The 18,079-nt window shown below is 38.4% G+C and overlaps 1 protein-coding gene across 3 annotated transcripts in view; it reads left to right on the forward strand.

Annotated features, from left to right (window-relative positions):
- Positions 1 to 18,079, forward strand: part of Inpp4b (inositol polyphosphate-4-phosphatase type II B) — a 748,293-nt gene that overhangs the window by 61,723 nt on the left and 668,491 nt on the right. The gene's annotated exons all lie outside the window — the stretch shown is intronic.

Below are 18,079 nucleotides of genomic sequence, written 5' to 3' on the forward strand. Positions count from 1 at the left end.
TTTTAATGGGGTTATTTGATTTTCTGGAGTCCACCTTCTTGAGTTCTTTATATATATTGGATATTAGTCCCCTATCTGATTTAGGATAGGTAAAGATCTTTTCCCAATCTGTTGGTGGCCTTTTTGTCTTATTGATGGTTTCTTTTGCCTTGCAGAAGCTTTGCAATTTTATTAGGTCCCATTTGTCGATTCTCGATCTTACATAACAAGTCATTGCTGTTTTATTCAGGAATTTTTCAAATGGCTCAATGGCTTTACCTTTCTAAGAACACCACACATTTAGAACCATGCAGATTGGAGCCTTACAGACTGACTTCTTTCACTTATCTTTATGTGCTTATGTGTCTGGTCATAGCCTGAGAGTTTTTTTTTTTCACCAAATACTACTTTGTAAAATATTGCCAGTATTTGTATAAATTATTTATCATGGGTTTTTATTTTAACTAGCAAGTGCTTTGAACACAGTGCATTTATTTGTAAATACGACTTTCTCTGTCTTCAAGAAAATTTGATTTCAACATTTAAAAATTTTTTTTACAATGTCTATTTTGAACTATGTCATGTATCATATAGAAGAGTATTGTTTAATAGTCAACTAATACAGGCTTTTGTATTTCTTTTGTTGCATTTCCAGTTTAATACCTTTTTAAAAAGTGGTAAAATGCTGTGCATGACTTTTAATTATTCACATGTACTTTAAGGGGATATAAACTTGAGAAATATATCTTTGTTGTGCCATGAAATTGTCTATGTATGTCCACCATGCTATGTTGACTGATTATGTGTAATGATTCCTTTTCTAAAGTTTCTCACTTGTGGTTTATTACTATAAAAAGTGTGCAACTGAGGTCATGCATTGCTGTTTCTCCTTGTAGTTCTTCAGCTGCTGCCTCAGCATGCTGTACTTCCTTCTTAGGTACATATATATTAAGAACTGGTATGTTCATTTGGAGATTTAACCCCTTATCATAAATAAATAGTTATAAAAGCTGTATAGTATTAGTATAGGAACAGACAGATTGATCAATGGAATGGAATTGAAGACCCAGAAATAAACCCACATACCTATGGATATTTGATTTTTGACAAAGAAGGCAAAACATAAAATGGAATAAAGAAAGCCTCTTTGACAAATGATGCTCGTCTAACTGGATGTTTGCATGTAGAAGAATGCAAATCTATCTATGTCTATCACCCTGCATGAAACTTAAGTCCAAGTGGATCAATGACCTCAACATAAAATCTGATACAGTAACTCTAATGGAACAAAAAGTGGGGAATAGCCTTGAACCTATTGGTATAGGAAATGCCTTCTTCCTGAACAGAACACCAGTGGCTCAGGTTCTAAGATCAACAATTGTTAAGTGGAGCCTCATGAAACTGAAAGCTTCTGTAAGGCAAAGGACACTGTAGTAGGACAAAATGTTAACCTACAGATTAGGAGAGGTTCTTCACCAAATCTACATCTGATAAGGGCTAATATCCAAAAATTATAAGCAACTCAAGAAATTAGGCACTAATAACCCAAATAACCCAATGAAAAAAAATGGCACAGAGAACTAAACAGAGAATTCTTAACAGAGGAATCTCAAATGGCAGAGGCACTTAAAGAAATGAACAAAGTCCTTAGTCATCAGGGAAATGCAAACTCAAAACAACTCTGACAGTGCATCTTATACCCTGCATGAGACTTGAGTTTCATGCAGGGTCATGACCTAATGGCTAAGATCAAAAACTCAAGTGAGAGCTCATGATGGGGAGGATGTGGAACAAGGTGTAACCAAGTTGAGCTCAAAGTCCTGGTGGTTGTGATAGTCCTTCTACCTCAGCACCCAAAGGCTGGAATTTCAGATATAAGCCATCACGATCAGATCATTATAATTAATCTTAGTTGAGTTCCAATTAATATTATTATCATTAATTACACTATTATTCAATTAATACTATTTTTGTAATGAATATTTATCATAAATATTTTAGTATTTTAATACAACATCCCCAATTTGTTCCCACCCTTTAATTAATTATTTTAATTATTAATTATTTGAGAATTTTATATACACACATACATATATACATATGATATATTTTTATCATACTCATTCTCCAGTCCTCCTAACCCACCCTCCATTTTATTATCCAGAATCATGCTTGTTTTGCCCATATACTAATGAGTGTGGGATCATTCAGTTGGAACATGATTAATTAACTAGAGGCCACACTCTTTAAAAAACTGACTTTCCGTAGATAGAAGCTATTAACTGTAGATAGTACCTCCCATTCTGTTTAATAGTGCTAACACAGGATAATTTTATAAGCAGCTATTAGTTTAACTTAGAGAATAAAAATTTTATTCATACTCTGACATTCTAGATTTTACAATGTAGATTAAATTCATCTACATACATTTTCTTTTCTCTTTAAACAAAACAAATAAATTTACAAATGAAATTCTTTGACCTTTGTTCAAGAAATTCTTCACTATTTCATTTTCTTGGATGGTAGTTTTGTTGGGTAGAGAATTCTAGGTTTGTCATTTTATTTTCCTTCCAACATCTGGAATACTTCATTTCCTTCTTGTTTACATGATTTCAGATTAGAAAATTGATATAGCTCTTACTCTTATTTTTTTAAAGGTATAAAGTGTTTTTGTTCTCTGGCATCTCTGGATTTCATTTCTTTAAATAAGACACAGAAGGTTCAGTGTTTCCTAGGCTTCCTGAATATGTTGGATATGTTTGGTGATAGCTTTAGTGACATACCATTAATCTAAAAAAAAAAAAATGGTGGTCCTTGTTACTTTGTGGATTTCTCCTGAACCTTCTCTTTTCTTATTCTAGTTGTATATATTCTTATGCCTTTTGGTCTTGTTTTACAGTTCTTGAATAATCTGTTCTTGCATTCAAGATTATTTGTTTTTGTAGTCTTATTTATCGTCTATGTAGTGAGAATCCATCAAAAATACTTTTTATTTCTTTTACAGTGCTTTTAACTTCTAGCATCCTTTCCTACCTCAGAGTTATCTCATCTGCTGTTTATATTACTCCTCCTTTTTTACATGTTGTTGAACTTTTTTTTTATTAAAGTCTTTGCTATGTTAATCATATCCATTTTTAAAATTTCAATTTGAAGACATGCTGTACTGGACCAGGGTAAATTATGTGGATATCCTGTAGTGAGAGAATTTGTGTTTTTCTGTTGAAGAACAAGGTTATGTTTAGTACTTGTGACAGCTGTGATGCTGTGGTTTTAAGTATCCTTTCCATACCTTTACTTGTGTATTAATTGAAAACTCATTGCTATGTATGGATGTGTCTTCTTTCTCAGATATCATTCACTATCATGTCTGGTGAAGTGGTGTTAAGAACATGCTCTGTAATTTTGTTTATTAAATCTCCATCTTTTAGTGGGCAGTTTTCCCTGAGCTGGGATCACCACTGTATTTATTGTCCTTTGCTTTGGTAGAACAAGGAATCCAAATAGGTTAAGGTTGAATAATGGCCTTTCTAGGTTGGATAAGGCTCTAGTTAAGTCTCCCTGAAGACTGGCTGTCAGGAACTACTCTAGGTGCATTTAAAGATATTCCCCTTCACCATTCCAGAAACGTGAGGGCTTATATTGGATTTTTTGCTGTGAGGCTTCAGCAGGGATCCTGTGGTAGTATTCACCAGAGTTTATGCTCCTGAGAATTAGCCTCAAAAACCTATCCTTTCACCACAATCAGGCCTTCACTCAGCTTTTGACAGTGCTTTAAATCATCAAGAGCACCATTTAGGTCCTTTTCCAGCATGTAGTTCCAGAATCATTTTTTTTTCCTCTAAACCTTATCCACTTGTGATTTTCTCCAGTTCTCTGTCGTTGTAGATATAGTAAGGATAATGGTTTGTCCTGTGACCTCAGTTTGGCTTTCTTGAACTCACATACATGTAAGATAATTTTTGTCTTTCTGTAGTAAAAGATCACATTGTTGCTTAAAAATTTGTGCAATCACCTTTTGTCACTTAAAAATGAAAATATAACAACACACCTCATATTTGTATTTTATTTGGGCCCATAAATGTTCTGCATATGTTTTTTTGGGGGGGAGGAGGTTCAAGACAGATTTTCTCTGTGTAGTTCTGGCTGTCCTGGAACTCACTCTGTAGCCCAGGTTGGTTTAGAACTCAGAAATATGCCTGCCTCTGCCTCCCAAGTGCTGGGATTAAAGGCATACGCCACCACTGCTTGGTTCTGGATACTTTTGAAGGTAAGAAAATCACAACTTTCTAAGACAGACCCATCCCATAATCACCTGCCCTGCCATTATGAGGTTCTTTCCTAGAGAGACTGAAAGCCATGTCCCCCACCTCCCAAATCTCAACCCCATGTTCTGCCTATAAAGAATGAAAGTCTGGTTCCAGGGGGACAGACACTGGGTGAAGCAGGGGTGTATTCTGCCCTTGGGAATGGGGCCAATCCTGGATTGGAAGGATAATCTTCCCTTGCATTCTCTGCGGGGTGAAGAGTACACACCACACCTCCATTTTTCTAGCAACTGCTCTTATACTGACATTTAACTCACCACTGTCTTGTTGAAAATCTACCAATTTTTATAAATATCTTACACACACGCCAAGAGTCAGAGCAGCGATACTGTACATTGCTACAGTGCTCTGCAGCTCACAGGTTCGTGTGGTGATACTGATTTCTCTAAACCTCTGAGGTCCTAAGACAAATGAGCTCACAGACATTCTCTATATTCTCTTTAGTTTTATATTCATAACCCCCAAAGAAACAATCATGTGACTTCTGACAGTTTTATGAGAAGAACATTAAGATCAGTTTTAGTCTAGACAGAATCAAATTTTGGGTTAAACTGAAAATTCCTTTCCTCGAGTTTTTAATACATTCTATGTGCTAAATGTGTGTGTTCTTGGCTTGTAAGGAGGTGTGACTGTGTTTTTCTCTGTTGCTCCTCCATCTTCCTCTACTTTGATGAAGTCTTGTTGATTCTTTTCCTGAAATGTCACATGAGTCCGTCCTGTCCCTTGATTTCCTTTGATATTCATTAGCACTCAGGTGGGATTTCCTTGAAGGTCAGAGATGAGGAACGTTACTTGATTTTTATCATCTGTGAAGGCACAGCTACTTAACTCTGAGGAGGTGACATTAATAAACTGTAAAAATAATGTTTTCTTTCAGAAAAAAAGATGTAATCCTCTCTAAATTGAAGCTGAACTTCTCCAAGCTGTCACCGAGTCACCAGAATGTGCCCTATTCTTTTGTGGCAATGAATATAAAAGACAATGATATTTATTTAATAAATAAGAGCTATTTCCTCTAAAGAGCACTGTGGATATTAGACATCCCACCTCAGACCTGCTGTGGGTATTTTCTCTGGTTCCACTTGCTTGAAGGCTTGTCTTTGATTCCTTTGGTCTCCCTGGTGTGCTCCTTGCTATTTTGCTTTTAACTGCTTTCTTTTTGTTTCTTTTCAGCCTTCCTGATTTTCTTCTTTCATTCCATCATTCTCCTTCTTTATTTATTCTTCACCACAAATAAAAGTCCTACTTGCTGTCTTTTCTTCCTTCCTTTCCTCTCTCTTTTTCTTTCATTCATATGGTGTACATGTATGTTTGTATATTTATGGGCTGATATAGGCACACATGTGTTACAGTATGGGTATAGAGGTAAGGAGATAGCCTTGTGTGCTGGGACCATTGCCTTCCACCTTGTTTGAGGCAGGGCCTCTCTTTTTTTTTGTTGTTGACTATTGCACAGGCAGGACGGTGAGCTTCCATTCATTCTTCTAGCTCTGTCTTCTATTTCACAGGCATGCACTACTGTGCCCAGCCATACATGGGCTCCTGGGATTTGAACTCATGTTCTCATGGCAAAAACTTTACCCACTGAACTACCTCCCCAACTTATCGCTGCTCTTCTTCAAAGGATGCATGCAGACTTCTGGTTTCTTAGGTGGGGAAATGTACCATTATCTCATGACTATTATTTTTTTTCTATGAACATGAAATATAGGAAAACAGCTGGAAAATTCTGTAGCTATATTGGCTGACTCATTATTGATTCAGATGAACAAAGAATGGTAATAGTTTAAATGTATACAATGAATCTGGGGTCCTGCTTTTCTGACAGGAGAGTAAACATATGTCACTGATGTGAATACTTTCCTCATGGCTTTCTTTGACTACACTTTAAAACTTTTCTTTAGCCGGGCGTGGTGGCGCACGCCTTTAATCCCAGCACTCGGGAGGCAGAGGCAGGCGGATTTCTGAGTTCGAGGCCAGCTTGGTCTACAAAGTGAGTTCCAGGACAGGCAGAGCTACACAGAGAAACCCTGTCTCGAAAAACCACAAAAAAAAAAAAAAAAACTTTTCTTTAAGGTTTTGTGTGTGTGTGTGTGTGTATGTTTACATGCATGTCATCATGAACATATCAGGGTAAAATGGTAATTTTTGGAACTAATTTTTCTTCTTTATACCATGCTAGTCCCAGGCATAGAACCTAGCTGACCAGGTTTGACAGCAGGTGCTTTCACCCTCTGAACCATGTTACCAGCTTCCTTGTGTTCTTGATGATTCTAGATGTCACAGATTTCATGTGGACCCCAAATCATGAATAGTCTGTATCCCAAAAGTTTGTTGTTAAATGGCTACCTTGGGGGTCCTATCCAATTAAAATGTCATTACAAATATTTAGAGTCGAAGGTGGTCCACAAAATACCATTCAACTCATTATAATGAATTTAAGCATCAACTGGCATTTATATAATTATCTCAGGAAAACAAACTCCTTGAATTCTCTCAGAATGCTAGGAACTTTGGACTCTGATTCTATTAGTGACTGGATTTAAATGGCTTGGATTAGTGTCACCTAATATCTGGTCCCCCACTCATCCCATCTGTGCACATGGAAAGTTATTTTTTTTTTGTTTGCACAAAATATGAAAGCTAACATTTCAGTGTCTTCCCCGGGCATAGAATTGGCTCTTATTCTCATGGGTTAGTCAAGTGTGAGTCTATGAATTTATAGCCTTTAATATCTTTCCACATGAACCACCCTCATCCCCAACATTAAATTGTGGGTTGCCTACATAAAAATTTATACAATAAAGAAGTCAGGAAGTAACAATGCATAAAAATCAATAGACCCAAAGAAAATAGATTCAAGCTTTATACAGTCCTGGATAGGAAGTCCTGTGGGATCCAATCTCACCAATACCTCCCATAAAGAAGTGATGGCAAGACAGACCTTCACCTTAACAGCCATCAGAGACTCCTTTTCTGTCTTCCTTTCAACCTCCAAGACATCCTCAGTGGGAAATCTGTTGTGGTGAGTCACTGCTGTAATTGGCAATTTGTGACCGTGCTCAGTAATGGTTGGTGGGGGACATTTTCTAACCATGTGCTTGTAAGAATATGGTAATCAGGTGGCATGTTCTATTGCCCTTGGATAGCCTTGAGATGTTTTAACCTTTGCTATAAACTTTGGGTTAAGTTGCTTGTGTGATAATAAAGCACAAAAGGTACCTAAAGACACGTCTCAGAAGAAATGATTAATTTTATTTCTACTTGTAACCAGTGTGACATTAGTTACAACTGGTATTGTACTAACTGTTTTTAGGGAAGAAAAAGAAGATGGATTAAGAGACAAAAAGATGGACCATCTAGAGACTGCCATATCCAGGGATCCACTCCATAATCAGCTTCCAAACGATGACACCATTACATACACTAGCAAGAGCTTGCTGAAAGGACCCTGATATAGCTGTCTCTTGTGAGACTATGCTGGGGCCTAGCAAACACAGAAGTGGATGCTCTCAGTCAGCTATTGGATGGATCACAGGGCCCCCAATGGAGGAGCTAGAGAAAGTATCCAAGGAGCTAAAGAGATCTGCAACCCTGTAGGTGCAACAACATTATGAACTAACCAGTACCCTGGAGCTCTTGACTCTAGCTGCATAGGTATCAAAAGATGGCCTAGTCGGCCATCACTGGAAAGAGAGGCCCATTGGACATGCAAACTTTATATGCCCCAGTACAGGGGAACACCAGGGCCAAAAAGTGGGAATGGGTGGGTAGGGGAGTAGGGGGGAGGGTATGGGGAACTTTTGGGATAGCATTGGAAATGTAATTGAGGAAAATATGTAATAAAAATATTTAAAAAATAAATAAATAAAAATAAAATAAAAGGGGGGGGGAAGAAGTTTATATGTCTTTGAGGTTGATAATTCAATAATAAGCAAAGATTTAAAAAGGAACCTGGAACAAATGTGAGTATATTTTAAGCACCTGAACTAGGACTTAGTCATTTATCATCTCCTTAACATTTCACAATAAGCCAGTAGAAATTACTATGAAAAATTACATTTTCCACAGACAAGAACACTGAGACTGAGTTTAAATAATCTGCTTGAAGTATATCCAGTATGGCAGTGAGCTCTGGCTTCAGGCATGCATCTGAAACATGTGTAGTCACACTGGGCTGTATACTAACGTGAGCTCCTTGCTTGGTGCTATAAGTTGTGGGTTGAAGCTGGTCCCCAGCTTGACACCATTGAAAGATGAGAGAGACTGTGGAGAAGTGGGACGTTACCATGCAGTCTTCTGATTATTAGGGGTGGGCTTTTGAGGGGAATCTTAAAATCTCTTCCTAGTCTCCCTACCTGCTTCCTGCCTGTAGTGAGGGTTTTGTCTCCCACCTGATCCTGCTGTGAGATGCCCTCTTTCCACAAGCAATAGAGAGAATCATGCACTGAAACTCTGAAACTCCCAAGTAAACCTTTCTTGTTTTGAAATTAGTTGTCTTGGGTATTTTATTACAGTACTCAAAAGCTGACTGACACTTTGGCCCCGCATACTTACATGTAGCTAGTTCTGGTAATAGACTACACCAAAGTCTTTTGCCTAAAGACATGCGCTGAGGATTCTTAAGCTCTCTAAGGCAGACTATGAGGAAGAGAAAGAACTCAAAGACTCTTGTAGAAAGAACTTTGTCCTCTGTATGCAAGGTATTAGTCTTGATGGATGTGACACCCTTATGCCCTATGTTAGTTTTCATGGTGGTTTCTGGCTAACCATATTGCTTGAAGAGTTATACAATTTTCTATTGTTCCATTACCTGGATGGGTCAAAACAACTTATGTTCATTATTTCACATTTTCTTTTATTTCTTTTTTTCATTATTTTATTTATTCACTTTATAACCTAATTGCAGCCCATGCTCCCCCCTCTTCTCTCAGTCCCATCCTCCAATCTACCTCCTCAGAAAAGTAGAGGCTGATCCCAGTAGGTACCAACCCACCTGGCCCATCAGGTCTCATCAGGACTGAGTGCATCCTCTCCCACTGAGGCCAGACAAGGCAGCCTGTCCAGGGGAAAGAGATACAAAGGCAGGCAACAGACTCCAAGTCAGAGACAACCCCTGTTCCAGTTGTTGGGGGACACACAGGAAGACCAAGCTGCTCTTACTGTTTTTGGTCAAGCCTGTTGCCAGCTATGAGCTAAGGTTGATCACCCACTAACTCTGACCAAGAAAGATACAAGTGGGATGCATTATCTATGGGCAGCAGTCTGGGTACACCTTGCCTGGATTCTCTGAGCAGGGAGGTATAAGACTGCATTTAGATACCGGTTGTAGCTTAGGATCTTGTATGTTTGAACTAGGCCTTGTGGGCTTGCTGATGGAACCCAGAATCTTGGTATTCTAAGGCTAAGGCCTTTGGCTCTACAGGCTACCCATAGTTCCCATATGTGGCTATCTCTACAGGAAGTTCACAGAGCAGCAGCAGAGTCCACCTGCTATCCAGGTCTCTCCCTACTCTCCTCCAGCTATTCTAATTTAACCACAAGGGCTGATTTTACTCTTATTACATTCTCCTGATTGAAAGCAAGTGTAAGTATGGAAAGGAGTTAACAAGAATTACCAGGGAGTGAGGAGTAGGTGATGTCATTGGTTGAAGTCTGTTTGCAGCACGGAAAAGTTCACAGTTGTAGAAAGCATTACCCAACTGACAGTATCAGATACAGGTTAAGTATTTGGAAAGGGAGAAAATCATAATGGCTCCTGCATCATATGATGATTTGGATCTCCACTTGCGGGGTCTCGAAACACTTTATCAAACGTGCTTCCTGATCACAGCCTGAGTTCCTTGCTTTCATAAAGTCTATTCCTAGCTTGTAGAATCTCTCAGTTCCCAAAAGACACAATACAAAGAATGGGCCTTGAGACCTTGTTGCACCCCCAGGGAGCATGCTCATATTCCCCAGTTTTTCTGCTTGACTCTGCAAGTGGTCCAAGCACAGCTGCACTGCAACTCGTGGGAGCGTCTTAGGAATCAGAATCTTTGACCCATCTATATCTGATGGAGAAGACTGAATTTTGGGAAGGCCTTGGGTGATTATGTTCATATGTATGCTGGTATTGGAAAGCACCACATTGTAGTACACATTAAACAACTCTGCTTCCCTGGGGGCTGCACCCCACTTGTATTTTTCTCTTGGCCAGAGTGAGTGGGTGCTCGACCTTAGCTCACAGCTGGTAACAGACCTGACAAGAAACAGTAAGAGCACATCAAACTGCTTTGAATTAATATAACTCTCCTGGGTCAGACAAATTACATCCTTGGGGTACAGAAAGAATTTATAGCTGTGGTTAGAGAGATGCTGGCAGTAATCTGAAGAATTGCAGGGAGCCAGCTAGGTGCCATTTCTTTTTCAAAGAAGGAAAAGGATGAATCCTGAAAATTACTGGGTAGAGAGCCTGACAGTAATTTCTACAAAATTCTGGGAGGAATTATTAAACAGGTAACTTGCCAACTCCTAGAAATAGGGATTGTAATCACCAGGAATCATGCCAAATTAACCTCATTTGTTTTTTCTTATAATACATTTCCAAGACTGGCAGGCTCAAGGAAAGCAGTCCATATGATAGTCTGATTTTTCAGGTAGGTATTTACAAAGCTCCTAATGACATACACACAGCTCATGAGCAGAAATGTGGTACAAATCACAATTTTAAATGAATCCATAGCGGGCTGAATTATTGTCTCCTCCAGGGTAAGTCAAAAATATTTGGAAGTAAGGAGTTTGATAGAAGTTGAAGACTGAATTGACTCCCTGTACCAGTCAGGGTTCTATTATAGAGGTTGGGAATCCTAGGAATGAAGAGAATACGAGATTTGAATAGGGATTTGATCTTATAGAACTGTGAGATGGATAATATGAGAGGAAGCCAGGGAAAAAAGAAGATAGATGTGAAGTGATGAGGAGTAAAGACAAACCGGGAGGTGGGGAACACAGTTTGGATCCTGCTGACTTGCTAACCTTCTAATTCTGATGCTATAGACATCTGCCAGAACAAAGAACCCGAGAGAGCTGTATCCTGACAACCAGTGCATGCCAACAAGGCTGACCAGCAGATTCAGGATTGATATGTAGGTACAGAAAAAGGACTGCAGCTCTAGTCTTGGCTTCCAATTTACATACATTTCTTTGATGGCTAGTCTTATCCCACAGCCACAATGGAAAGGAATTATAGGAAATACATTTCCTGCTTAGTTGAGTTGTACACAGTTCAAAGGCCACACAGCAATAGAATTCTGTCCTTGGCCTTGCTTGGCTGAGTGATTAATAATGCAAAGCTTTGAAGAACAAGCATGTTGGGTCTGAGGATTCAAAAGAAAATGCCAGTAAACTGGCTTCTCACTCTTCAAACATCCCTGCAGCTGAGAAAGCTCCTGTTCACCAGGCTCAATGAATCAGTTTCCCTGCTTCTAATGTCTTCATATTACCTTTTGTATATTTTCATAGCATTTATTAGAGCTTTTCTTTTTTACAAAACTTTGATTTATTCATGTTGTTTCACCCTGATCTGAATGCAAGGTATATGTGAGTAAGGTCATTTGCCTATTAGGGTCATTGCTCAAGCCACAGCAGTTAGAATAGACTAGCACATAGATGACATGCTATAAATATTTATTGGTTGATATGTAACTAAATTTAATGAGTTACAAGAGTGTATTCACTGATAAGTGGATATTAGCCCAAAACTTAGGATACCCAAGATATAAGATACAATTTGATAAACGCATGAAACTCAAGAAGAATGAAGACCAAAGTGTGGACACTGTGCACCTTCTTAGAATTGGGAACAAAACACCCAGGGAAGGAGTTACAGAGACAAAGTTCGTAGCTGTGATGAAAGGATGGACCATTTAGAGACTGCCGTATCCAGGGATCCATCCCATAATCAGCTTCTAAACGCTGACACCATTGCATACACTAGCAAGATTTTGCTGAAAGGACCCAAATATAGCTGTCTCTTGTGAGACGATGCTGGGGCCTAGCAAACACAGGAGTGGATGTTCACAGTCAGCTATTGGATGTATCACAGGGCTCCCAATGGAGAAGCTAGAGAAAGTACCCAAGGAGCTAAAGGGATCTGCAACCCTATTGTTGGAACAACATGATGTACTAACCAGAACCCCGGAGCTCTTGTCTCTAGCTGCATATGTATCGAAAGATGACCTAGTCGGCCATCAATGGAAAGAGAGGCCCATTGGACTTGCAAACTCTATATGCCCCAATATAGGGGAATGCCAGGGCCAAAAGAATGGGAATGGGTGGGTAGGGAAGTGGGGGGCACTATGGGGGACTTTTGGGATAGCATTGGAAATGTAATTGAGGAAAATATGTAATAAAAATATTAAAAATAAAAAAAAAAGAGTAACACCATTTATTGAGTGGTAAAATATCACCTCTCTAAATAGAGAATGGAGGCTATCTAAATGAAGAATAATTCATGGGGAAAATAGATTTGGGATTTTGTGAAGAGCAAGCACAAAGGGAAAATTTGGTTATTGGAAAATTAATGCGTATTTTACTTACATAGTAGAAACAAAGGAAATAATATGCATACCATGCTGTATAAAGATAAGAATAGCATATTTTAAGAGAAAAAGAATCATTGTGTCAGCAAGCCAAGGGAAAAGCACCGTATGAAGATCATATTAGCAAAAAGTATCAAACATCATTCAGGAGGCATTTATGATAAACGTTCCCATCAAACTGTGAATGTAGAGTCATTCAGTCAGTTTGGTAATGAGAAACTACAACCAACCCCCCTATCATTACCATCAATCAATCTCATGAGAAACGAAGTACTTTCCCCTTAAATAATGTATCTAGTAAAACTCTACTCTTAGAAATACGTATAGAAAGAACTCTTTAATATTCAAACAATAACATTCAAACAATCTGATATGTTTTAAAAATTAGCTAAATATATAAAGAAATGTCTTATTAAAGAAGACATGGATATTGAAAATAAAAATAAAGGATGATTAAAGTATAATTTTAATTAGGGAATTTTATGTCCAAACACTAATTTAATTCCACTATGGTTCTTATTAATATGTCTAAAATCTAAGTGACAATACCAATTGATGGAGAGGATACAGAGCAATTGCTCTGCTAGTAGAAATTGTCCTCTGCTCGTAGAAAAGCAAAAATGGTAGAGACATTCTAGAAGACAGTTGGACAGTTTCTTATATAGAGAAACATTGCTATAGCATAATAACACTGGCTGCACTTTTGAGTCTTGTGAAGTTGATAGCAGCTGTCTTCATAATGTCCACAACATTAGAAGTTTCAACTTTCCTTCCATAGGACAAGGGGCAAATACATGTATACATTTATGCAATGCAGTGGAATATTTTTCATCAATAAAAAGAAATTAAATCGGCATGAAGAACAGAGTTTAGATTCCAAGCTCTCATATAAAATGTAGGCTTGGCAGTGCATTTCTGTAGCCCTGGTACAGGGCTTGAGAGCAGAGACAGATGCTTATCAAGGGTTCATTAGTTAGCAAGCATATTCAAAATGGTGAGCTCCAGGTTTCGTGAGGTAATCTTTCTTAAATAATATGACAGAGAGCAACAGAAAAAAACAACCCATGTCAACATCCAAACCAATGGCTCTCAATCTCCCTAAGGTTTAATGCAGTTCCTCATGTTGTTGTGACCTCCAACCATAAAATTATTTTTGTTGCTATTTCATAACTATTATTTTGCTACTGTTAGGATTGTAGTGTAAATCTCTGCCTTAGATGACCCCTGTGAAAGGGTCGTTTGATACCCAAAGGGGTCACAACCCACTCATTGAAAACCGCTGATTTAGACTCTACACAGGTGTGCATAGGCAAACATATACGCAAACACACCATTACATGTAGTAGAAATGGTTAATTTCAGATATAAGGGAGCAACATATACAATAAAATTAGGCTAAGCACCTTGTAGTACCTGGAAGTGAAGCAATATTTGAATAAATAAGTAAGTTAATTAAAAACAAAACAAAATCCTCTCAATGTATTGTTATTTTTGAGAGATACAAGTTCCTAAAAACACCTGCTAGTAGCCCAGCATGAAATGATTTCACTTACAAAATAAAGTTTTAGAGGGTTGTCACCCGAAGTATGAAATGATGTTCACAGATTTCCTATACAAAATAAATGATTTGATATGTAAATGCATGAGAATAAAGACAAATATCCATGTGCAGCTCATGCAGATAAAATTTAAATAATACATGTGGATCCTCCATTCTAATGGACACAAAGCTTAGACATTCAGTTTTTAAATATGGGATATGCAAAAACTGCATCCTGTCAATGAGAAGAGGCTGAAAAGGGATGGAGAGAAAGAGTATGTTTACAGGGAGGACACTTCACAGACATGTCACCAAGAGATGTCATCAAGTGGAGGGAGGTCATGGGGTTATGCCATGTGCTGCTTGTGTGTTTTGTGTCGATGAGTCACTCTCTCTGTGACTCTCCTTCACCCGCCCTGGTCTAATCATAAAATATATATACACAGAGATGTATTCTACAAAATGTTTGATGAGACTTACCCTAAGTATCAAAGCTGTCAGAATTAAGAACTGTACATGAGGCTGGGCAAATGGCTCAGAGGTCAAGAGTTCTTGCTTTGCCACATTGAAGACTGCAGTCTGGATTCCAGCATCCACAGAACAAGTCAAAATCATTTGGAAATGCTTGTCATCCCATCTCTGAGAGAGACAGACAGGAAGATCCAGTGGTTTACTGGTTTCCAGCATAGCCAAGCAAATGTGAGTTCCAGATTCAGGGAGAAACTCTGCCTTAAGCATCGGCAGAGATCATAGAAGCCTACACTGGGTATCTATCTGGTCTCCACATGTATAGGTATGAGCATTCACTTACAGAAACACTGATACAATTAAATACATCAATAAAATAAATCCTTTAACAACCTAACGTGCTATCTAGATGGGGTCCTGAATATCAGGTCAAACTTAAGTGAGGCTAGATAAAGGATGAATTTTAGTTAATAATAATGTGCCAGCACAGTCTCACTAACTGTGAGAATAATACTACACTAACATTATATGTTCATAATCAAGGAAATCATGTGCAGGCATCAGTAAATTTTTCCCAATGTTTGAAAAATTTTAAAGTCTACTTTGCCAAAATAAATTATTGCATTGTTTTGAAAAGGCAAAAGAGGTGCTGAGAAGACAGAACCAATAACCACTTTTGGGGAAAAAAAAGCCTTAGAAAACAAGTGAGGGCATGGTTTGGGGAGTAATTGTTACAAAATTGGTGCAATTGAAGTTCTGCTACTTTAAAATGCACAGATATCAAGCATGAAGGGATCAGACTTCAGTGCAGTTTTGAGTGGTGAGATCAAGACAGACTGATCGTAATGATGAGGAAACAGGTCAACACAGATTAAAGATAGATGGTATCAGTCGTCAGAACTGTCCAGCTTGGAGTAACCTGCCTGTGGGGGAAGGTGGAACACTCCCCTTATGGATTCTCTGGCAAAGGCTGAAGAAATGTCATGGTGAATAAGATGGTGAGGATGAGCCTGAAGGTGTCTTCTCAGCTGCTGTGAGCATCTGTGTAGCAGCCAGTTCTGCCATGGTTACATTGGTTCAGGTGGCTTGAGGCAGGCCTTAGCAGCTAGTTATTTTCTTATGACATCCAGATGGTATGTTTCTCTCTGATTGTCTAGAAATTACACAGTCTGAATCGAAAGCAAAATATAATTGTGGTGCATGGTGAGGAATGAATTCAAGAAAAGGAGCTTCAGACAATATATCTGTCTGTACACACTTTGATCTCATAAGAGAATTAAATGCAAGGAAGAGGGCTACAAAACCTAGGCATAAAGTAGCCCCCTGTGGTGGTTTTAATATTTGATATTATCACCTTGGTTTTCAATGCTGTCTGAAATCATGATGCTTGAGGCCATCTCCAGTGAGCAAGAGTGATTCTTGGAGGGTGGCAGTGCCATTATCTACAGTACCAGATGGCTCTTGCCCTCTAGAAATCCAAACCCATTGCATCTCTTCTGGGGAAACAGCAACAGGAGGGATTTTGGTCCTTTTTCTCCTGGTACTACTGGTAATGGAGTGGGTCCCTGCTTATGGAAATTTGGGCTCTTATATATTTCTCCGCTACATAGTTCAATTTGGTGATTTGTTCTTTAAAATGTAGAGCTTCAGAAATAGATATGATTATGAAGTCAAAGAGTTAGGTCTCTAACAAATATATTCTGCTGAAGCTCAGAAGATTTTCATACTGAAGTCCTTTCAGTAAAGAATGGTTAGTAAAATAGATCTCAAGTTAAGAAAGAGCCTAACAGTCTTGCAATATAAAGTAATGTATGTGCATATTTGCATAGATGCATGTGAATATATGCATATTTTTAACATATGTTAAAAATAATAAACTGTATATCTAGTTAGGCCTGTGTTGCTGTGTTAATATAAATGAGTATTTGGTCTGTAGAATATCTGTCATTCATAAGCCCTATATATTGCTTGGAAATAGTTTGCATGCACTAGTAAATGTTAGGTTATTTTTTGTTGTTATCTTTTAGCAATGCTGGCCTTTTAGTTCCTCTGTTTAGTTCTTTTGTCTTTATAGCCTAAATCTCTGGAGGCGTGCCACCTCACTCAGCAATCAGCTAATATTTTAGAAGACCTATAAGTTGGATTTTATGTCTAAAGTCACAGTAGCTTTGGATTTCTTTGCTGATATTAGATTGCACCCAATGAATATTACGGAATGTGAACAGGAGTACAGACTAGGAAGGTTCATTTTCCTACTTCATCTTGAGCACCATTAGGTACATCAGCTTAGTTTCCCTCTACTATAAACGGAGGCTTACTTTTTACTGCCCAGTCTCTAAACTCATCCATATTGTAGTTCTTGAATGACATTTTCTTCACATGCACATATACTCAGTACTTGGTTCTGTCTCCAAAAAATGTAGTCACACTATTTTTTGAGGTCCCAGAAACTTTAGAAGGTGAAGGGAGACTATTTTGAGGAAATAGCTCCCTGGAGGCCAGTCCTCAGAAGAATCTTGTCATTGTCTCCTTCTTGTTTCCCAGCTGTACATTATCAAGGGAAAAGATGCCACTGTTACAGGTGTGTGCTACCAAATATTCTGTTCAAGTGCATGGAGCCAACCAACCATGGATCACACACTCTCAAGCTGCATGGCCAAACAAACCTTTGCTCTTGTCAGAAAAGTAACGAAGACAAACTCTTTCCTGAATTCACCCTCTGAGCACAGCTATAGTGCTAGATTCCATCTGTATGGTGTCAATTGTCACGATCCCAATTTTCCATGAGCCCCCCTCCTAGCTGCTTTGGCTAGATATTTTGCATATATATCTATATCTATATCTATATATCTAGATATATGTCTCTTTATATAGAGTATAATTTCCTTTCCTCCTGGAAACTATAGCATATTGATTTCTTCATTTCTGTTGCTTCCTCTACTGTTGGCCACTGGACCTTCATTCTGCCTTCAATCACTTATTAATGTTCATACATTCTTTAAGAATTACTTGAAGTGTGTCTTACAAGAAATAGATTGCTCAGTTGGAATTAGTCAAGTCTCCACCACACGTTCCCTCATTCATCTTTGACCTCTTCTTGCCTTCTTCGATGCCTCTGACTTCTTTACATGCACCTACACCCTCTGTTGTAAGACTCTGAAGGACAGGGATCCTGTTCATTCCAG

The sequence above is a fragment of the Mus caroli genome, chromosome 8 (genome assembly GCF_900094665.2).
Source record: "Mus caroli chromosome 8, CAROLI_EIJ_v1.1, whole genome shotgun sequence".
Classification (NCBI taxonomy): Eukaryota; Metazoa; Chordata; class Mammalia; order Rodentia; family Muridae; genus Mus; species Mus caroli.